At 43.5% G+C, this 20,771-nt stretch overlaps 1 protein-coding gene across 1 annotated transcript in view; it reads right to left on the bottom strand.

Moving 5' to 3' along the window:
• LOC121282543 (transcription factor SOX-13-like) overlaps positions 1–19,344 on the bottom strand; it is a 192,147-nt gene extending 172,803 nt beyond the window's left edge. Inside the window, exon 1 of the mRNA XM_041196277.1 lies at positions 19,297–19,344. The gene's annotated coding sequence lies outside the window, so the exon portion shown is untranslated. The remainder of the gene's footprint in view (positions 1–19,296) is intronic.
• Positions 19,345–20,771: the final 1,427 nt, after the last annotated feature.

Genomic DNA, 20,771 nt, shown 5'->3' with positions numbered 1-20,771 from the left:
AGAGTGTCCAGTTTAATTATGTTCTTCCATATTTGACAGAATAATGCAATAATGGAATGGGCAGATGTGAGTTGGAAGCCAAAGGGACCAGAGATATAATGCGCTCTCTTCAATTACTGCCAGCGAGCACTGACATCCCAACTTAATACTCCATTCCAGGGATAAACAAACATTTAATAAATATAAACTTATTGAAAAATATATATTAATTATTGAGAATTCAGGAGAAACTATCCAAAGAACGATAAGAATGTGGAACTCACTACCACAAGGAGTGGCTGAGGTGAATCGCCTAAGTGCACTTAAGAGGAAATGAGATAAGCACGTGAGGGAGATAGAAATAGAAAGATATGCCGATAGGGTGAGGTAAACAAGAGGAGGAGGTGAACAAGGGGAGGAGGTGGCTCATGTGGAGCGTACACTATGACGTACAGCAATTAGGCAGAATGGCCTGCTTGTGCTGTAAATTCCACTTAGATCCATTACACGGTGCACCAGATTTGACAGAAGCGTTGAAAACCCTGGCTGAATAAATAAACAAGGAGAAACCGTTCCCAGTGACAGCAGAGAACACCCGTTTAAAAGGTGATCAGCAGAAGAACCAGAAGCAAGATGAGGAAACTTTGTTTTAAAATCACAGGGGGTTGCTACCACCTGGAATGTGCTGCCAAGAAATGGGTGAATGTTGAATCAACAATAACATTTCAAAGAGAACTGAATTTGTACTTGAAGGGGGGGAAAAAAAATTACAGGGGCTATTGGATTGATCGGATTGCTCTACCACAGAGCTGGCACAGGCACAATGGGCTGAATGGCTATAATTCTAGGGCGTGAACAGCTTTCGATTTTATATCCTCAATCGGGGGAAAAAAAGATTTACATTTATTTGCTTATCACGAGCCCCAGAGTTCTGAAAGCACGTTACAGTCGACGAAGTACTTTTGGAGTGTCGTCACTGTTGTAATGCAGGAAACACAGCAGCCAATTTGCACACAGCAAGCTCCCATTCACGTCAACGTGATACCAGATAATCTGTTTTCGTAATGTTGATCGAGGATAAACATTGGCCAGGACACCGTGGAGGACTCCCCTGCTCCACCAAGACACAGTGCCGGGGGATCTTTTATATCCACCCAAGAGGGCAGATGGAGCCTCAGTTTAACGTTGCATCCAAAAGACAGCACCTCCGACAGTGCAGCACTCCCTCAGTACTGCACTGGAGCATCAGCCTTGATTTTTGTGCCCAAGCTCTGGGATGAGATTTGAATCCGGATCATTGTGACACAAGAGGGGAAAGTTCTACCAACTGAGCCACGACTGACATTAAGCACGGTTGTAACGGTGAGCTGCAAAGGAACAAGCTGCAATTAGCCCATTTCCATCCCTTTAACTGCCACTGAAGTACACCCTGTTGGGAAGTGACCTATATAGGCAAACCCACAAAACTTTAATGGCTTGTAAACTCCCAAGGAAAATTAGGGCCACTTACATATATATGCTGGGTTCTCCTGGCCTGGAAGCAGATATTTGCATGTGTATGCTTAGTGCCTGTAAACAAAACATGAAACTATGGAACATGACACCCATATTAGATTCAAGGGTGGAATTTTATGGCTCCATCGCAGAGGGGGCAGGGCTGTAAAATGCTGAGAGCCGTACAAAAGTCTGTTGACTTCAGTGGGACTGTAAAATCCCGCCGGCGTAAAATTCCACCCCAAGTCTTTATATAATAAACCAGATACATTCTGATGTGTGGGGCAAGGGTAGAGTTCACCCTGAATACAATGCAAAGCATCTATTGAAAGATCAACATTTTACCTTTGTGTTGAAACAACAAACAAGCCTAAAAAGACTGACAGCAATACAATCCAACCATAAAGTTACTTAAAGTTGTACAGGGAGGAGTGGTGTTGATGGGGTTGGTGGTTGGTGTGTGTGTGTGTGTGTGTGTGTGTGTAGAAGACATCAACCTTGGCTTAAAACCAGAATGAACAAATAGGAATAACCTCCAGCCAATGAGTATAATTCAGAAAAGAACAAAAAAAGAGTTGATCATTACATATTTTGAGTGATCGGTGATGGAGGTGATTTTTTCTGGGCAGTTGATCACGTACGGTGTTTAACTCGCCACTACAGATAGTTTTTTTTTAAAAACTAATTAAAAATGCTATAAAATTTGTAGCGTAAATTTAGTTAACAACAGGAGGAATTTTAGTTCCCCTAGCCTTTGTGTATGTCGATTGAATGTGGAGGGACCAATAGGGGTTAGGTGACAAAGGATACAAGTATAAAGCTGGCATGAACCTGATGGGCCGAATAACCTATTTGTGCACCGTTAACACTTTGGTATTAGACAACCACTTTCACACAAGTTAACTGCAAAACTTATATTTAATGTTAAACATCTGCCAGTTTTCCAAGTCAGCAACACTGACAGCTTCCCTTCACCTTAAAACTAAAACACCTAGATCCCAGGGGCATAGTCAAGGCTTTGAAAAACAAAAAAAAAATGCATTCATGTAGAGACTTTAACAGGGTAAACTGACCCAAGGTGCTTCATGAGAGCATTATCCAACAAAATTGGATGGCAAACCACACAAGAAGCTATTAAGACAGGTAGTGGAAAGGTCGGTGCGAAGAGAGAGGTTGTAAACAGAGTCTTAATGGCGGGGGGAAAGAGGTAGAGAGACAGACACATTTAGGAAGGGGATTTCAGAGCTTGAGGCCGACACAACTGAAGACACAGCTGCCGATGGTCAAGTGAAGACAATCGTGGATGTGCCGGAGGCCAGAAATGGGGGAGCACAGAGAGCTCAAGAGTTGTCAGGCTTCTGAGGGAGCTTCCAGAGAGGTGGAGGAGCCAGGCCATGGAGAGATTTGAAAACAAGGATGAGAATTTTGTTGCCAGACCAGGAAAATCCAAGGAAGTAGGGCAATTAGTGCAGAGTGATGAATGAGCAAGACTTGGTGTGATTGAGGATGCTCTTGTTATCCCAGCGATTCATGGGAGTTGTATTATGTTGCGATTGACCGTAAATGGTAATCCTGGTTACTGGCAGGCAAGTACGTGTCAGATTGTGGCCAACATGTGCACAGAGGTGTAGGCACAAGCAAAGCTACAGCGAAGCTGAAACTGAACAAAAGTTCCTGGGTATTTGCAATTCACTCCCTGACGAGCGATCACTTTGTGAAGTGGCTGCAAGATCTGGTAAGAAATAAATGAGGGTTTCTCATGAAGATGAAGAGACCAGATGTCCAGGGAGTAACCTTACCGGTGGTCACACTGGCCAATCAACATTTGTTTACTCCACTAAGATAAAAGCAAAATACTGCAGATGCTGGAAATCTGAAACAAAAACAGAAAATGCTGGAAAAACTCAGGTCTGACAGCATCTGTGGAGAGAGAAAAAAAGTTGACGTTTCGAGTCCGTATGACTCGAAAGAAGGGTCTGTCAGATGGGATGCTAAACTGAGGCCATATCTATCCCTCCAATTCAGAGAAGAACAAGTGAGTCATTCCTGGTGTGCTGGCCAATATTTATCTCTCGCCCAAAGTTACTAGAATAGATCATCCAGTTATTATCTCACTGCTGTTTGTGGTATCTTGCTGTGCACAAATTGGCTGGCGTGTTTCCTGCATGCACGGCAGAAGTTCTTCATTGATTGTAAAGCAGTTTGGGACACCCAGGCTGAAAGATGCTACAGAAATGTAAGTCTTTCTTTCCATTTACAATTCAGAGCAGCGCAATCAGTGAGGACAATGACACAACCTCCGTGTTCACCAACTGAATTCTAAACAGTGTCTTTCGGTGGTCACCAGTCAATCTCATCAATCTACCAAGGCAAACTCCGTTAAAAGGTCTCACAGCAGCTGCTCCACAAACCATGAGTGCTCAGATTCCCTCCACCATTATGCCCATCCTTTCATAGACTCCTATAGCTGCATAGTCAACTCTCCCATCATCTCGAGTGAAACCCAAATAACCGCAAGGCAAGAGAGACAAAAGAGATTAGCGCCAGGCTGCTCCAGGTGGTCGAGCAGTACTTCATCTGGAGCTAACTCCAATCCCCCCAGCTGTTGTGGCTGGGGTCACTTGGAAATTCCAAAACCGAGATTGATAAGAGTTTTGTCAGGCAAGAACATTAAAGGGCATGGAAGCAAGCGAGTAGATGTAAGCAAGATATAGGTTATCCATGATCTAGTTACACAGCAAACAGACTCAAGGGGCTGAATAGCTTACTCCTGTTCATGTGCCCCTATGCCTGATCATTTGGCATAACTGCCTTTTGTGTGGATACTGGTTTTTCCGCATTCAAGCCAACAGACATAGGCCAGGGTTTTCCGGCCCTGTCATGGGTGAGGCGGTGCCCCAGCCAGAAGTCCGTTGACTTACGTCGGGAGCGGAAGATCCCGGCGGGTGCGGCAAGTCCCGCCCGCAGCTTGCACGCACCATAGAGAACCCAGAGGATGCAAAAATCAATCCTACAATCAATCCACGCTGCTCCAGACATCCCAGAATTCCGTCTGGGAACTTCTTCAATCACTGCCCAGTTCGACTCTCCTTTATAGGTTCATCGTTTCATAGCCTGACACATCGCCTATGACAGTCTCTTATCGCCCATTCGACCAAGACAATTGGATTTCTTTTTCCCATCTCCAATTAGTTCCTTATGCAGCAGATGTTGATGCCCACAATGCACTGAGGCAAAATAAAGAGCCAAAGTGTGGCCAAGCCCAAGGACTGGCAATGCCAGGTGAACTGGAACAGTTGGCACCTCAGTGTCGAACTAAAGCAACAGCACCTTCAAGAGGCAAGAGTTCCACAATGGAGGCGAATGAAACATTTTTTAAAAATCAGAAAGACATTCCACTTGGAACTGAGAAAAAAATACAAGCAGTCTGGTGTCTATTCTTGGAGCCTTATTCGATGGGAACTTAAGAAATAGGAGTTGGTGTAGGCCAATCGGCCCTTCGAGCCCGCTTCACCATTTAATAAAATCGCGGCTGAACTGAGTGTAGCCTTAACTCCACCTTGCTTCCCGTCCCCCAAAACTCTGCGACTCGCTTGTGGATCGAAAATCTGTTAACTCAACCTTGGGTATATTCAGTGATCCAGCCTCCACTGCTCACTGTGGAAGAGAAATTCAAACACTAAAGACACTCAGAAGAAATTATTCCTCATCTCCATCTTAAATGGGAAACCCCTTATTTTTAAACAGTGGCCCCTAGTTCTGCGTTCCTCCAGGAGAGAAAACATCCTTTCAGCATCCACCCTGTCAAGCTCCCCCTCAGAATCTTACATGTTTCAATAAGATCACCTCATTCTTCTAAACTCCAATGCGGTTAGGCCCAATCAACCTTTCCAAATAAGACAAACCTCACTTCTCAAGCATCAGCCTAGTGAGCCTTCTTTGAATTGTTTCCAATCAAGTATGCCTCTTCTTGGGTAAGGTGACCAAACCTGTAGACAGTACTCTAGGTGTGGTCTCACCAATGCTCTATACAGTTGTACCCTTCCCGTCACCTCATTGGAACAGTATGAAGCAGCAATGACTGACCAGTAGGCAAGCAAAGCCAATCCAACCAATTAGGAGGACAGGCTGGGTAAACTTGTTTTACATTCCTTTGAGTTTGGAAGGTTGAGATCTATTAAATATCATTAACACAATAAAGAGAATCGACAGTTTCTCTGTAGCTACCCTGTCCCTTCAGGTGGGGGAAATCCAGAATTAAAATTCTTAAAATTAGAGGTTGGTCATTTGATAGTGAAATCAGGGAGCACATTTTCCAGACAAAGAGTGGTGGAGATCTGGAAATCTCTCCCAGGATGTTGGTTCGACTACATTTTCAAGACTAATCTCGGACCATGAAGCAAAGCTGGGTAAAGGGGGTTAAGATATAGGTCAGTCATGACCTAAATGAACGGTGGAACAGGTTCAAGGGGTACATCTATTCCAATGTTCTAATTAACAAAATTACTAACAGCCACAGCACTCCCAGCACCTCAACTGAATTAGGCACAGAGGCCAAATGACTAAACTCAAATTTGCATTTGTTCTTCTCAAAGCCAAGAAAGCATAAAATCAAGCACGTACCTCTGCCTGATAGTGTGTTCAAACTGTATAACAGGTTCATACAGCATTAATGTAAGCTTTTCAAACACTCATCCAACACCACCCTACCTCCCTTCACCCTATTTGCATAATTGTGGCTGCAATTTATTCTGATTGGCAAGGCTAAAGAGCCTTCTTTATTGTTCCGCTTCTTTCCAAACTCCGTACTTTACATCTCATTTTTATTCATTGCCTTCAGGTTGTTTTGGAGTTGGCTTGCTTCATACCCAATCAACTATGGGTATTGTCCTCCATTCCCATGTGAATTCATACATTAATCGCCCAGGCAAGAGGCAGTGACATGACTCCCTGCTGCACTGACACACCTGTGCCCCAGATCCTGCTGACAGATCTGCCCTCCTTCACTGGTGCACCCAGGAATGAGATATAAAACTCCACACAAAAAAAAACCACCCCAATATATCCGCAGCCTTGTTAATTCACTCACTACTTTTGAATCTGAGTGTAGAAACTGCTCCTTCAGATGGTGGGTGACCGCTCAATCTGTATAAACAGCTGTCAGAAGACAGGATGGATGCCTGCAGCATGATCGAGTTTTACTGCCTCCGTCCATGACCCCTTCCCTCAAAAAAGATAAAATTCACACTCCTTGCTGAAGTTGAGCACCGGTTTTTTACAAAAAATATTATGACCTCCTTAGAGACTGATGACTTCAAAAAAAAGATTCAAAATTCCAGTTACTAGCTGAAAGAGGACATGACAAAATTTCACATTTTGAAACTTTTACTCTAACACATGAATAAAAACAACGCTTTTGACTAAACACCATTTTCTTTTATAGGCAATAAATACTTTAAATTACAGAAAGAAACCTTGCCCTTTTACAGTTATCACATCACACTCTCCACGCCTTATAGCAAATAGTCCACAGTTTCCTCCAGCTTCCAATGGGTTTGCATTTCGCCAAGTAGAAACCTCAGTTGACCACCTCCAGGTGCTTCCTTGGGTTTTCAGAGAGTTTCCTAAATCCACTACCAGCGGTAAAGCTTGTCCCATGTCAGGATGTATCTCACAAATCCTTAGATGGCTAGGGAATCCATCTCTTTAACTACAGACCATCCCACATCCAGCTGTGGTAGTTCACAAAGCCAAGCAGCCTCTTCTCTCTACTGACTACAGAAACTGCTGTTTTTCTGTGATGTTCACTGATTTTTAGGGACACCTGTAACCTAATCTCAAAAATAGCTTGTACTCTTTCCCATGGCAACATGAAACACATTAGCCTTGCATCCAGATGGAAATGCTGATTGGTTACTTTTGACACCAACTTTTTTTTCACCGTAAGACATTTGACAGCACAAACCAACATTCCCAACATTTCTGGGACTCTGGAGAATTTCAGTCTCCACTGTTACCACAAAGGCTGCTGCCTAAATACTTGACAGTCTCCAAGCCTAAACACCTTGCACCTTCTTTCCAGTAAAACAATCTAAGCCTTCCTGTTATCGCTAACAATCAAGCCACCAAGCTTACTGTCAGGTAGACTTCAGAACAGGTCACATGACCCCCTTCATTTTCGCTTAAAGACACAGTTCCAAAACATTATCCTATAAACCTCATAATTGTGACAAATGTTATGAAGAGTTGAACTCTCAGGTTATAGGCCCTTTTGTCCTTCCTTCACCTGCACCCCACCAATGTCACGGATCCTGACTTTACAGTTGCCATTCTGACATTTAACTGTCACTCCATCAACAATCACAAGGGGCTATGCAGCTTTCTGAAACTTCTGAATAATCAGTAACACTAGACAGTTTTACGTCAAGTAATCCATACCCTACAAATAAACTTTCTTTTGTGTAGTGAGGAATTTAAGCCAAGTTTCCTTATGACCCCCTCCTTTCCTTTGCTTCTTTCTCCAGTAGAGTCTCACTCCCTGCAATGCCGAAATTATCTAAGAGGGTCTCCCTCCTTCACACACTGTCCCGCGCAGTGAACACCTCTCCCCGGTAAGCACTCTTCCCCCATACGAAGGTAGGTGACCTTCTCACAGGAACCTTTCTAACCAGCTTCTGAAGCTGAACAGTGGCAAGAGCAGAACAACTCCGCAGGAGGACACAGTGGAGCAGAGGGGAGGAATAAGGACTTTAAAACCAGCCTTACAAGCACAACCCAATCACCTATAACACTTGGACACATGTTGCACTCCTAATCTCAAGTATCGCTCTTCATCCTCTGGAATTGGCCACATTCCATAACCTGGAATTTCTGGCCTACCGCCAACAAATTCAATATATAATTCTCACCTGTGGTTTGGTGCAAACAGTACCTGCTCATATTTCACACCAAGCAGCTCTTTTGGCACTTCTTACACTTAACTCTACAGAATTGTATCTTTCAACACACCCATGGTTTCACAGGTTACAAGGCAGAGGCAAGTTTGTCAACGTTTCTCATTTCAGTGATGTGATAAAGACCTTTCCTCCATTTGTACTGACAGATACAAAGCAGAAATCCTCGCTATGCTTGGTCTAAATGAAACTCTGGTACATAATCTGCCACAAAAGGGACAGTGGCCTTTGTTGTGTTTATGCGATAAGACACTTTGGACTGGTTATGTTGAAATTTGAGATCCATGGGTGATTTCAGGTAGAATGGTCAATGGGCCATTGCAAACTTCAAAGAGGTCATAAATAGTACTGTGTAATTGTGATATTACTCTAGCAGGCTGACAAAGGTACAAGACAGAAGCAAATCTAAATCGATCCCAAGAAGACACAACTCTAGCCATGGCTAAGTGGGTAGCATTGTTGCCTCTGAATCACAAGGTTCTGGGTTCAAGTCCCACTCCAGGGATTGAGCACAGAAAGATCAAGGCTAACATTCCATTGCAGTACTGAGGGACTGCTGTTCTGTCTTCAGATATTAATCCGAGGCCCCATCTGCCTACCAGCTGCGTGTAGAAGATTCCATGGCAGTATCTTGAAGAACAGCAGTGGAGTTCTCCCCGATGTCCCGGCCAATATTTATCCCACAAAAACAGGTTATTTGGCTGTTACCACATTGCTGTTGTGGGAGCAACTTGGCTGCCGTGTTTCCTACATTACAAGAGTGACTATAGCTCAAAGGTTCTTCACTGCCATCCCTAACCACCCTTGAAAAAGTGGTGATGGGCCTTCTTTAGCCGCTACATTCCATGTGGTGAAGGCATTTACACAGCGCTTTAGGTAGCAAATTTTTCTAACTAATTTTTTACCCAGTGAAGGAACACTGATGCATGTCCATAAGACGATAAGACATAGGAGCAGAAATTAGGCCATTCGGCCCATCGAGTCTGCTCCACCATTCAATCATGGCTGATAAGTTTCTCAACCCCATTCTCCCACCTTCTCCCCATAACCTTTGATCCCCTTACCAATCAAGAACCTATCTATCTCGGTCTTAAATAAAATCAATGACCTGGCCTCCACAGCCTTCTGTGGCAATGAATTCCATAGATTCACCACTCTCTGGCTAAAGAAGTTTCTCCTCAACTCTGTTCTAAAAAGTCTTCTCTTTACTCTGAGGCTGTGCCCTCGGGTCCTAGTCTCTCCTACTAATCGAAACATCTTCCCCATGTCCACTCTAACCAGGCCTTTTAGTATTCTGTAAGTTTCAATCAAATCCCCCCTCATCCTTCTAAACTCCATCGAGTATAGACCCAGAGTCCTCAAACGTTCCTCATATGTTAAGCCTTTCATTCCTGGGATCGTTCTCGTGAACCTCCTCTGGACTCTCTCCAGGGCCAACACATCCTTCCTGAGATACGGGACCCAAAATTGCTCACAATATTCTAAATGTGGTCTGACTAGAGCCTTATAAAGCCTCAGCAGCACATCCCAGCTTTTATATCCTAGTCCTCTCGAAATAAATGCCAACATTGCATTTGCCTTCCTGACTACCGACTCAACCTGCAAGTTAACCTTAAGAGAATCCTGGACTAGGACTCCCAAGTCCCTTTGCACTCCAGATTTCTGAATTCTCTCCACATTTAGAAAATAGTCTATGCCTCTATTCTTCCTACCAAAGTGCGTGACCTCACACTTCTCCACGTTGTATTCCATCTGCCACTTCTTTGCCCATTCTCCTAACCTGTCCAAATCCTTCTGCAGCCTCCCCGCCTCCTCAATACTATCTGTCCCTCCACCTATCTTTGTATCATCTGCAAACTTAGCCAGGATGCCCTCAGTTCCTTCATCTAGATCATTAATGTATAAAGTGAAAACTTGTGGTCCCAACACTGACCCCTGCAGAACTCCACTAGTCACCGGCCGCCATCCTGAGAAGGACCCCCTTATCCCCACTCTCTGCCTCCTGCCAGACAGCCAATCTTCTATCCATGCTAGTACCTTGCCTCTAACACCATGGGCTCTTATCTTCCTGAGCAGCCTCCTGTGCGGCACCTTGTCAAAGGCCTTCTGGAAGTCCAAGTAGATAACATCCATTGGCTCTCCTAGTCTAACCTACTCATTACTTCCTCAAAGAATTCTAACAGATTTGTCAGGCATGACCTCCCCTTGATGAAACCATGCTGACTTTGCCCGATTTTACCATGCACTTCCAAGTATTCTGAAATCTCATCCTTAATATAATGGACTCTAAAATCTTACCAACGACCGAGGTCAGGCTAATTGGCCTGTAATTTCCTGTCTTTTGCCTCACTCCCTTCTTAAACAGTGGGGGGTTACATTAGCGATTTTCCAGTCTTCTGGGACCCTCCCTGACCAGTGATTCCTGAAAGATCACCACTAACGCCTCCACTATCTCTTCAGCTACCTCCTTCAGAACTCTGGGGTGTAATCCATCTGGTCCAGGTGATTTATCCACCTTCAGTCCTTTCAGTTTTCCTAGCACCTTCTCCTTGGTAATGGCCACCATACTCACCTCTGCCCCCCCTGACTCTCTTGAACTTTGAGGATGTTACTCGTGTCTTCCACTGTGAAGACTGACGCAAAGTACCTATTCAGTTCCTCCGCCATTTCTTTGTTCCCCACTACTACTTCTCCAGTGTCATTTTCCAGTGGCCCAATGTCCACTTTTGCCTCTCTCTTACCCTTTATATATCTAAAAAAACTCTTGCAATCTTCTTCTACATTACTGGCTAGTTTACCTTCATATTTAATCTTCTCCCTCCTTATTTCTTTTTTAGTTGTCCTCTGTTGGTCTTTGTAGGCTTCCTTGTAGGAATTCTGTGTAACTTAGAGAGAATTTGGAGGTGATGGTGATGCCCTGTATCATTGTTGTTCTAGTTGGTGGAGATCGTGAGCTTGGGGTGCATCACCAAATTTTGGACAAAAGCCGTGGTTATCTGATCCAAGTGAAGGATAAATAAACAGAGTCCAGAACTAGGGGCACTGTTTTAAAATTAGGAGTTGTCTTTTAGGACAGAGATGAGGAGAATTTTTCTCTCTCAGGGATTGCGAGACTTTGGAATTCTCTGCCTCAGAAGATGATGGAGATGGGGTCATTGAATATTTTTAAGGCAGAAGTAGATAGGTGCTTGTACGGCAATGGGAATCAAAGGTTATCAGGGTTAGATGGGAATGTGGAAATCGAAACACAAGATGATCAGCCATGATCTTATTGAATGGCGGAGCAGGCTCAAAGGGCTGAACAGTCTACTCCTGTTCCTAATTCTTATGTTCTTGTAAAGGAAAAGGTCAAATTTCAGTTGAGCGCAAACCAGAATCTCAGTACAGAGCAAATTTGAAAAGCTGTGAAACATCAGGGTTACCAGATTAAAAAGGGGTCCTTGTTAAGAACATAAGAACTAGGAGCAGGAGCAGGCAATTCAGCCCCTCGATTCATTACGATCATGGCTGATCTCATTTCGGCCTCGGTTAAATACAATATCACAAGCCAGCATGGTTCTCAGAGTCTTATCAGCTGCTTCAGTGACGCCTCACTGCTGTTATAATATGGGGAACATGCAGGAAAAGAGACAAACATTTTTGAGTCAAAAGTGAAGGTGAATGAGATTCAGTGCTACGTACAGTGTGAATATGTGCATGCGCAATCCCAGCTATTACTGAATAATTAGACGATGTTAATTAAACAGCAAAAATACTTGGGCTGTGGGGACACCATTCAAACAAAAAGAATAATTTAGGAATGGCAAATTGGAGCAAAATGGCAAAGTAAAAAAAAAACTATGGTCATTGGCAGAACCATAGGAGTTTAGGGGATAAATGGAGGCCATTCTGTTCATTGCAAATGTGTTTTTTTTTGTTCGAGCAATCCAAGGATCAACCCCACTGCCCCAGTCTCTCTCCAAAATCCCCACCCCAAATACTTATCCAATAAAAGATGCATCAGCAACTCCTGGTAACAAAACATTGCACACTCCTACAATTCACCCTGTGCTTAGTAACTGAGCAAATGTTTGCTTTCTTTATCGTGCTACATAACACAATCACCACAGCCAACTTCAGGACAAAAAAAATGATGGATCACGCTTAATTTAGAAGAGAAATGGCAAAATCCGTCCAGCTTGTTTGGATTCTGTGCTGCAACCTCAAGCGCCGTAGACTGACGCTTCATCGGGTGCGCAAAAATGAAGAGCCAAGAGCACAATTTTGGGAAAGCAAAGAAGAAAAATAAATAGGCACAAGTCCGGCTCAGGGTGAACAAAAGAGACCAAAAAAAAAAAATCAATATTAAATTTGAGCTGCAGACTTGAGGTTTATTCCAGGCTATTCAAGCTGCAAGCTAGGCTCAAAGCTTCGAGAGAGACACAAAAAAAAAACTAGCTCTGTGCTATTTCCTCTTGAAGACGGGTTTAAAAAAACTTCAAAAACCAAAACTACCTTTCAGGCAACAAAAATTGCCCCTTGTGCAAAGAGTCAGCAGCTCAGTGTCTCAAGGCACATGTAAAGAGAGAGGATGGTGACGCTTTTGCAATGTATACAATGATGGGGAAGGAGGGTGAGGGGAAATTAGTTTGTTTGATCCTTGCATCATCTTAGAAGTGCAATTGTTTTTATGTGTATTATCTATCAGTATCCCTCTTTTTTTTTAAAAAAAAGAGAAAAGCCACTGGATTAATACTAGCTCAGGCTATTGGGCCTGAGCTGCTGGGGAATGCATGTAAGACACAAGTTGAGGCTAAAGAAGGTGAGAAGCTAATCACACTTCCACAATATCATCCTTTCTCTTCCACACGTTAAAAAAGGGCAACTCACTCAAAACGCACTCGTTTGCACAAGGGTTAAAATCGGGCCCATAACCAAGCTTTCCCAGCAGATACGAATATCGGGAACTAGAATCCAGACCCTGGGCTGGTACTAACCAGTATCACCACAAGGCAAATCATCGGCAGCCGCTGGCCCTCAACTTCCACCTCAAAGCAAAACCGGGGAGTTCAAACTCCGCTCCGGCGAGGAGACGCTTCCACAACGTTAAGAGTTGTGGATTCTGCATTCATGCCAACTGCGGAGAATTCAAACTGCCACAGTTTAAGCAGAAATACGCGCCGCAATTAGCGAGAAAAGTGATGCCAAATAAGTCCCCATTAATAAAAACAAAAGCTTCCTCTGAATGGGGTGGGGTGGGAGTCTCACGCCCCCACCCCACCTCTCTGCAAAAGGGAACTGGATCTTTTTGACTGGTTAGCAAAACTGATCAGATTCACTTTCGCTGTTAAAAATAAAAAGCTTATGATTTGCTTCCGAAAGGGTCACGTAAGGCAGCAACAGAAATACTGGACCTCACTCGTGTACAACAGCTGTAGTTTCAAAGTGTCATCGTCACGATTCCAGTCAAAATTAAAACACTTGTATATATAAAAAAAAACAATTGAACAGTGACCAAATAACTGAAAGAGGATTGAACGTTGCTGATAAAGGGGTTACATCGGATATCATGTAAATAATGCATGTACAAGAAGCTCAAACCTGTGGAACCTCTCTCATTGTATGTTTCCACAATGCTACCGTCAGAGAGAAGAAAAAATTCAATGCTTATATTACGTATTCCGGATTCTTTGCACGCCCAGCTTTTAACTCCAGAAGGGAGCGGTACAAGTCATTTCTCAACTTGTAACTCTGAACAGCCACTCTCTTCCTTCGGCTCCTCCACAGTCCTCACGTTTCAGCGGTTGTAAAACTGAATTGAAGAGGCAAGTCAAGCAGTGCCACAAAAGACAACCTATGCCAGCCACTGGTGTTCTTTTTAAAAGGAGATTTATTTCAGATCACTTTCGCTGCGGCAGATAGATCCCACCAGGAATTAAAAGATACAACTCACCCCCTCAGGCCCAATGGGATACCCTCCTCAGAGCAGCTCCGCAGAGCGGAGTGCTTTAAGAGGCGGCTGGGGTCGAGCATTTACAATAACAGCGTTTCTATCTCCAGAGTATTTTTATCCAGACCACAAGTAAAAGAACAGAGTTTTGATTTAACTGCAAATGATAATCAGTGGATTATCAATTCTGAGCAAGTGGCTTTTTAGCTGAACACAGAATTAAATTCAATTCCTTGCCCAGTTACATCACAAGCCCCATTTTTGATGTCGAATGCTCTTTTTTTTTAAGTTTGTACTTTCTTCGGCTGCCCAAAATCTAGAAGATTACATTGAAACAAATTTGTCTGAGGGCAATTCAAGAGTTAAAAAGACACCACGATTTACTTAAAGGACAAGATATTATTAACAATTACAGAAGGTTCAATTGCACCCACAACGTACATGAACAACACTCATTGGGTGATCCCTCACCTGCCAAAAACAAAGACCTACTGAAAATTTTACCGTCTCCCGCAAAAGATCTCAACGCTGAGGCCCCTTTGAACAAACTAGTCAGTCAGTCAGTCGGGGACGGACTTACTCAAGTTGGAGTTCAAACCAAATCTGTTGGGAAATCCTCCCCCACCAGCCACCACTCAGCCAACCTGCAGCTTGATTATCAGGAAGATCTGGGCCCTAAATTACATTCCGAGTGGCGGCCAGATCACTTCGAAGTTCTCCCTTATTTATTACGAGATGAGTTCAACTGGTCATCTGGTCACCCTTCAATAATTTACTAACAGCCGCGACATGGAGAGATTTAAAAACCAAATCATCCAAACCGCACCTGATACTAAAGCAGCAAGATTTAGAAGAAAAAGGCCCAGGAAGCCTTATGCCTGGTCTAAAGCCATGAGGTTTAATGCTCGAGGGTGGGGAGCTCTGCTGATCACTGCATACCTGCCCATAGTAAACAGGATGCCACCATATACAATGTATAGTACAGTAACAGTGCCAGACAGCAGCAAGTCCTTCAGAGCCTCACTTGACTTGATAGTATTTTTCAATATTAATCTACTAGAGGTGATAAGTCAGTTACTTACAGCCAACTCTCAGGGACAGACTGAACAACCCAGCCCACTATACTGCTTTACATATCATTAGGTATCATCCACTGATTTTACCTTGAGCCCTATGCAGTGACATACACACATTCCACTCCCACCCTCACCCCAACAAACAACACATTTCACTGCCTTGCCTGCATAATGGTTACATTCGGCCCACTCACCTTTCCTACCCAGGCAGTGTCCACCTTGTACATTGTATGCCAGAGTTCACAAGCTGCAACATTCACCCCCGCACCCCCCCCCCACCTCGTCCACAGTTCCAGCCTGCCAGCTCCCTCACCACCATCTTGTGCCGATTGTAAGTCCCTCATTCCAACATGCCAGCCTCCACTCACCCCAACAGTACTAGTCCAGTACTCAAACTTGAGTAAGTCCATCCCCGACTGACTACTTGGTTCAAAGGGGTGAAATATTATGCAGGAGAGGGTAAAATTCTGAGTAGATCTTATTTCTAGCAGCTGAGGGATCATCCAATGAGTTTTGTTCAAATACATTGTAGGTGCAATTAAACCTTATGTAATTGTTAACAATATCTTGTAATTTAATTAACCTTTGTTCAAATTAACCCTACCTTCAGTCAGAATCATTTGAAACAAGGGGAAACACGTAGCAATAACAACGTCACACCCGCAAGGATGATTTCTCCTCGTGTCCACCCCCCATCTGGACTAAACTCAGGGCTGGCTAAAAGCCTTTGATGGCTTCCACTGTGACAGGTTTATCAACACCATCCTTAACCTTTCCGGGCTCACTGTGACCATCCCAACCGGGTTTTCCAATTTTTCCATCAGACACAATTTGCCCCCAACCCCACTCTGCCAGCTGCAGAGGGAATTCCGCCGGATAAGGGAAGGTTGTGTCACACAGTCCGGCTGGGGTTGTCAGAATAAAGTATGCCTCCCGAGAAGGGGAAGGCTGACAACATCTTAAATGAACCCAGTCCCGGAGGAGAGTTAAAACAACCCCCTGAAGATGTCAGAATCTTTTTTTAAAAAATGAAATCCTCCTGCATTCACTACTGTTGCCAACCCAGCATCAGTGTGAAACCAAATCCAAAACCCAGACATAATTCCCACACATCACAATCCTTATTTCCAAAGCACAGCTCAGTGTTGCAATTTACAACAGTTCCACACAGACAGGGTGCTCATGAAACTTGCTGTTTTGAAAATAATTTAAGCCAGTAACATTTTGATTTGGATTCAGAATGATCAAGAAGCTGTCACACATAACAAAATTTACCAGCCCTTAAGACAAGCAATAAGGCCTCAAATTTGACCAGTGTTTAAAGGTGGATGATTCCAATGCCATTCACTGCCTCAGTTTTGAGCACCAAGGTTTCAGAAATGCACCGAATGTGCAATTCCATTCCTATTGTTCTCAGTTCTGAAGCGAGATTACTCCATGACCTTTCCAACCATTATCCTGGTCTTTCAACACCTACTGATTTCCACAATAGAGAGGTCTTTTCAAACAACTAAAAAAACTCCTAAGTAATCACACGACAGCCTTGAAACAAAAAGGCCTGCAACCTAAATGCAGACAAATGGGCCCATCAGTTCCAAAATATGTTTACAGCATTTATTGTGTGACAATTACTTTTATTTTATTTAAAAGCAGGGCATCTCTCGGCACTACTGTTAATCTACTTGTCAGGACAGTGAATGGCAGTGACTGAGTAACTGAGTTTCACCAACGTTGAAGGAGAAAATAAAACATTGGAGTTGCAGAAGGTTTTTATAAAGAAACTCCTTTTCATCCTCAAAAGCTTCAAGGTTTCAGAGTCAAGGCACAGAGCCCCAACCCATCATCAGGACAAACATCCCAAGACAAGTTCAGCAAACACTGAACTCTGTGCAGAGACTGCATGAAAATTTATGAAAGTTATGACCCTTTTAGATTAGTGATAAAGCCTTCCTCACAGAATGTTATGCTTTCGTAGGAGGTTACGAGCGCTTTTTCCATTTGCTCTGCGCACACTTGTAGATTGTGGTCCTTTTATTTTCCTTTCAATTCTGTTTTTTTTTAAACACAAAAGCGGCCCTGGCTGTGCAGCCCTGTTGTAAGAAAGTCTGTATCTGAGACTCGCTTGTCCCATGGAAGCTTAGGCAGATTAACAACTACGTTTTTTGTTTGAACTCTATAAGGGGTCCTGTGTAAACACTAAATAATAGAGTATGATATTCAGAAATGGAAAATTACAGAAAACTCTGTTGTAGACAGTTGTTTTTTTTTTCAATATAAAATATGCACTATGTTTAACTTGTCTAAGTTGAGCCCCGGTTGTCAATGCATAATTGTACTGCTGTCAGCAAACTTTTTACAAAGAGAAGTATTGCATTTTTAAAAGAGCAGTGATGAATTTTACACATAGCAATGATTATAGTGGATATAACACATTTTAAAGTACATACTCCAATATTTGACATGTTAAATTCAATATTGACTTTCATTGTACTCCTGTCCTGAACAGGTAAACTCATGCCTTTGAAAAGCATTCAAAAATGTCACATTTAAATTCAAACCGACTATTCATTTTCAAATCATCCCTAAACTGAGTGCTGCATACAATCTGCTTCAAATTAATTGGCAATGCCCCTTTCTCCGTTTTTTTTGGGGAGGGGCAGGACTGTTTTCAGGCATATGTTGGGGGTTTCAAGAAAGTATGAAAGATCCCATTCTACACATCGGGACAAGGAACCCACTCCCACTCTTCCAACAAAAATAAAATGCTGAAAGACACACAAATCAACATTCCTGTCTGAGCAAGTTTTTTTAAAAAAAAAACAGGGAAGCAGGGGTCAGGGTGACAAAAGTATTTCGCATTCTAGTGTGACTGTCTTGGACTCAGCTCTTCCTAAAATAACCTAAACTCAGGTCAGGCTGAGGAGATTCCATAAGTTCTCCTACCAATTGATCTTTATCTCTGGCCTTCAGTGCTCTGGGCACCACAATTTACTCCACACCAGCTATTGCTGCAGTTAATTCAGCAAATCCACAAGATGTTTTGTGTGAACACAAACGTCTATGTGGCAAGAATTCTCTGTTCTGGCTATTGAGTTAATGAAATGAAAAGGCACAACCACAAAATTATAAAACAGATTCTGTCAGTCACTAAAGATATTAAGGGCTTACTTCGAGCAGGTGTTTGAGTTTGTGCGCCACGTACCGCAGCATAGTTGTCAAAAAACACAATATTGTCATTGCACATCCTGCTCAAGAGCAAATGGGAGAATAGAGAGAGAGAGAGAGTAAATTCAGTCCACAATGATGGATCTAAACCCAACCCAATCTGTTGTACATGTGCAGGATTAAGCAGGGAGGAAGACTGGGGCTTGAGAAGAGGGTACTTTTCCAAAGTCCCTTCCAAGTTTAAGAATAAAACTGAAGTTTCAATCAGAAATTATAATGCATCTCTCAGAGCACACAAGCTTTAAGAGGGACCATTGCTTAATTTAAAAAATATCTTTCAACAAAATAAGTCATTCGTTCGCAAGCTGGTAGGTTGAAGGTGTCTGCCAACTTAGCGAGAAACTAATCACCAGATTCTGATCATCAGATCCAAGATGAAAATTAAATGATTGCAATGAGAACAATTTACAATTGTACTAAAGACAACAATAGGCAAATTAAAAGAAAGCCAATTCAGATATAAAATAATCAGCATTTATTCCCCCTCCCCCACCCCCCATCCTGTCACTAACTTTGATCAGGAATCACCTGGTTATTTTATTCATCACAAGATTAATACAGTGACACTAATTGTTCACTCTTTATAGACAACACACAAACACACACACACAGCTACTGGACTAAAAGCATATATAATTACCCCAGAACAGGGGTTGGAATGTGCTGTAGAACAGACTCACTCTGTGGTCTATCAATAGACGAGCAGGAATTAACACACTAACAATCGCTCCATTTATAAAGAGAGAGAGTGAGAAAGTAAGTTTTAATAGCCGGCTATATAAATAATAAATTGGTTCCTGTAGTTACTGTTGGCGCCAAATGTCCTGTCAACTTTCTTGTTTCCCCCCCCCCCGCCCCCCCATTTCAGATGCCTAGTGTTTTTTTTAAATTACTATTTTAAATTGTCGAAGTCTCCAGTTATAATCAGATCCTTCCCAACCCACTCGTGAGATGTGTGAATGTGCGGCGTTTAGAAAACAAAACATAACAAAAAATCCCGGTTAAGAAGTTTTCAGGGAAGAATTTCAAGTCAAACCTGGAAACTGTAACACACCAGCACTCGAAAGTCAAATTTCATGATTAAAAAGATGCAAAAGCAAAACAACCTCGAAGCGAAGGAAAACGCAGTCTCAGTCCGTGCCGTGGAAAGATAAAAAGGGAGGGAATTAAAAGTGCAGATGTTGTCAAAGAGACAAAGTGTGTTACAGTGAACTTTAATACGGGGCTAAGCAGTGAAAGTGAAAATGAAATGTCCAGGGTCCAACATTGGGATTGACTGAAACACACACAGACAAACAGAGAGAGAGAGAGAGAGAGAGAGGGGAGGGTAACTTTAGCCGCATCGAGTAGCCCCAGCTCCCAACAGAGAAGTGTCCACCCCCCCCCCCACCACCACCACCACCACCACCACTAACCCAACATTCCCCTCTTTGCCCCAGCTCGAGTCCCGGGTGTTTGCTGGAGGTTCCCAGGCTGTGCACCCCAACCCCCCCCCCACCCCCTCCCCCGCCCCACTTACAGCGGACACTCCTCGCTTCTCTCTTGTCCTTTTGTTCCTCTGACTCGGCGTCTTCAGCGAGCTCTGGGCTCTGGGCTCTGGGCTCAGCTGGGCTGAAACAAGTGACAAGAAGCAACCCTCCCGGTGGTGGGTGTTTTTTGGCTGCGATCTGACGATTCACCCGGGGAAGGTAGCGGAGGGAGGGGGTAGGGGGTAGGGGGTGGTGGTGGTGGGGGTTTGGGGGGGGGGGAGGGGGGGGGGGGGGGGGGGGTAGGGGGAGGGGGTTCAAATCAAATCTCCCAAATGCAGAGCGGCTTATTGCGATCCCAGCTCCCTTTCCATTGTAACCAGCGGCGGAACCCACTCGCCGGCACTTAAAGGGGCAGGTCCGCAGCCCTTTGGCCGACACCTATCTAATTAAAGGCGCTGCATTGCCATTGTCACTACGGGAAGGAAAATGCATTGCTGCCGGGGTGGTGGGGTGGTGGGGTGGTGGAGGGGAGGAATAACAAAACACACACACACACACACACACACACACACAAATTTTTCTCTCCAATTAATTCCTTGTTTGAACTTTCTATTTTTTTAAAAAAAGAGTCTCCATTGTAAATAAT

The sequence above is a fragment of the Carcharodon carcharias genome, chromosome 9 (genome assembly GCF_017639515.1).
Source record: "Carcharodon carcharias isolate sCarCar2 chromosome 9, sCarCar2.pri, whole genome shotgun sequence".
Taxonomy (NCBI): domain Eukaryota; kingdom Metazoa; phylum Chordata; class Chondrichthyes; order Lamniformes; family Lamnidae; genus Carcharodon; species Carcharodon carcharias.
Note: the sequence above shows the minus strand (reverse complement) of the source record. Positions and strands in the feature narration are given on the sequence as shown.